Source organism: Papaver somniferum, chromosome 9 (genome assembly GCF_003573695.1).
Source record: "Papaver somniferum cultivar HN1 chromosome 9, ASM357369v1, whole genome shotgun sequence".
In the NCBI taxonomy this organism is placed as follows: domain Eukaryota; kingdom Viridiplantae; phylum Streptophyta; class Magnoliopsida; order Ranunculales; family Papaveraceae; genus Papaver; species Papaver somniferum.
In genome coordinates this window covers 178,964,215-178,967,078 of record NC_039366.1, presented here as the reverse complement: position 1 = coordinate 178,967,078, position 2,864 = coordinate 178,964,215, and the positions used below count along the sequence as shown (strand labels likewise).

General features: G+C 36.7%; 1 long non-coding RNA gene across 1 annotated transcript; it reads right to left on the bottom strand.

The window, feature by feature from the left end:
• Positions 1-1,565: 1,565 nt before the first annotated feature.
• On the bottom strand, positions 1,566-2,004 carry LOC113308370. The gene is made up of 2 exons (XR_003339714.1): positions 1,820-2,004; positions 1,566-1,685 (listed from the first exon to the last, which is right to left on the bottom strand). It is a non-coding gene; the product is annotated as an uncharacterized LOC113308370 (long non-coding RNA).
• Between the last annotated feature and the right edge of the window lie 860 nt (positions 2,005-2,864).

The following is a 2,864-nucleotide window of genomic DNA, read 5'->3' as shown; positions in this document are numbered from 1 at the left end:
CATAATCCAGACCTAGAGACACATAAGGCCCTCTGGAAGTCCTCACTCTTACCTAAAACTCAGTTATTTTTATCGAAGTGTATTGAAAACATTCTCCCTACAGGCATTAAGTTAGCTAGATACAATAACAACCATGATAACATGTGCAAATCATGTAACTCTTGAGCTAGTGAAACCCCTGAACATATGATTCTTCATTGTGAATTTCCTTGAAATGTTTGGTCCAACATACCTGTTGTTAGTCATGTTATTTCTCAGGATTTGAATGGAGATATTAGCATTAAGGATTGGATATCTAAATGGCTGTCTACTAAGAATCTGCTAGATAAATCTTCGATTGTTTTTACTGCTTCCTGGTGCATCTGGAAAGACAGATGATCCAAAGTCTTTGACAATAATTCTTTGAATCCTCAACTCACTGCCAGAACTGCTCTTAGACTGGCTGAGGAAACTGTCAGTTCTCTTGCTTTTACACCTATTTCTAATACTCACATAATATCTGTTACTGAGGATATCTTCCTTAACTCTATCCCTCATGATAGTTTACTTATATTCTGTGATGCATCTTTTGACAAAGATACTAACAATTCTGGTGTGGGCATTGTGGCAATGAACTATGCAGGTGATTTCAAAGGATGCAAACTAGTTTCAGGTACTGATGCTTGTTCTGAAGGTGCTGAGAGTAAGGCAATTCTTGAGGCTGCTAGATGGATCCAAGCAAATAATTTTCAGAATATTTACTTAATTAGTGTGGCCAAGAATGTTATGGCTTATCTTAATAGTTGCAAATGCCAAACTAACTGGGCCTCTTGCTCTTTTTTAGATGATTGTTTATTTCTGTTAAATGATATTCATATTCATTCTATTAGGTTCACCTTAAGAAAAATCTTAATAGTGTAGCAGATTTAGCTGCTAAGCACAGTCGAACTGGGAAAGTTACGGGTGTATGGAATGAATCCAATGTTCCCTACTTTATTCAGAATGCTGTAAACTTGCATTAATCAATGAGAATTTAAAAATAAAAAATAAAAAAAAATTAAAAACCTACCGTCCAAAGATTCCAAACACGCCATCACGTAGTAGGTGGTACGTAACGGGATCTAATTGGGAACCTTACAAAAATGAGACAGATATATTTCTCTGTCCTTTTAGTGTCTTGTTGCTTTTAGTATATACAGTACTAGGCCTGCACACGGTTCGGTTCGGTGCGGTTATAGCTAAAACCGTTCACCTAACTGTGTTCGGTGCGGTTATCACAATTAAAACTGCAGCCGAACTGTTTAGTATTCGGTTCGGTTTTTAACCGCACCGATACTATTCGGTTACGGTTCGGTTCGGTTTTCACCTATACCCTGCACCTGTACATAAATACATTATGAATTTCTAATAAATTGATCCTACATGTCTACATTCCATACTTAAGTCTTGACAAGATAACCATAGTCTAGAGAATAAAAACAGATTTGAAGTTCACAAACAAATTGACCAAAGTCTTAAGTCTAAAGATTAACCAAAAAGTCTGATGAAACCAAAGTTAAAAATCAAGTAGCATAAAGAGTTGCCAGTAAAAGAAAAAGAGTCATCCATTTGATCTTCATTTCTCAAGTAGCAGACCAGTAAAAGATTGCAGTCCATCCATCTCTCAAGCCAATCATCCCCTTAATCTTCATCCTTTCCCAAAATGTCTGCAACAAGAATGCAAAGAAGAAATATTCAAATATATTCAATGAAGTCCAATGATAAAAGGTATAAAAACTAACAGATAAAAGAAGATAACATTCATTCAAATTTCAAGTCAAAAGAGAAGAGATTCTATTACCATCTTCAATGTTGGAATTGTCATCTGGTACATAGTCACACAGAAAATCAAGAGAGATAGGTTTCTGCAACCATCTTTGCGTACAGAGAAGTGCTTCAACTGTCCTGGCAGATAGCGAGCTTCTCCATGGGGTAAGAATGCGCTTTCCGGTACTGAATGCAGATTCTGATGCAACAGAAGACACTGGTATTTCCAAAATATCCTTCGCCATAAGTGATAGCACCTTGTACTTGGTACTATTAGCCTGCCACCATGCCAGAATATCAAACTCCCTGGTAGACGCTTCACAGTCATCAAGCAAATACCTTTCAAGTTCTGACTTTGGATGAGTACTATGAACATCCATTCTTCGCCTTTTCTTCCTTGATTCAAGCATATCCTTAATGTTCTCTTCTTGCACAGAAACAACCATGTCATCAACACCAGCAGCAGCTGTTGACCCAATACCTAAGACATCAGAAAAATCAATAGTAAGTAATGATAAAAAGCAGATAAGCAATATTAAGTAATGAACTAATGATGATCAATAGTAAGTAATGATTTCACCTTCCTCTGCATTGGCATTTGAATACATGCTGGTGTACTCATCATAAAGTCTTCCCATATCTTGTTTCACAGCCTTCAAAACAGTTGTAACCCTGAAATCATCTTGCTCATACAAACATTCCAAATCAAATTTCAAACCAGATTCTTTCTCCCGAGGATCAAGCAACTTAGAAAAATACATAACAGAGTTCATATCTTCATAATCCCCCCAATATGCGTTATACTTCCGAAACATTATTTCTGCCATCCTAGAAATATGAGGATCTCGGTTTCCTATAGCTCTAAGACGAACCAACTGTTCATGGATCAATCCCAACTGCCATAGAAATTCATGTGAAGTAACCTGAACTGAAGCCGAGAACTTAACAGTAACATCAAAGAAGATTTTTAAACACTTAACAAGACACCTAGCATATGACCAGTCTGCAGCATAGGGAGCATGATGACAGGGATTGTTCTTTTTCTTAATATTATTCTTTCTAGATACATCTACCTCACA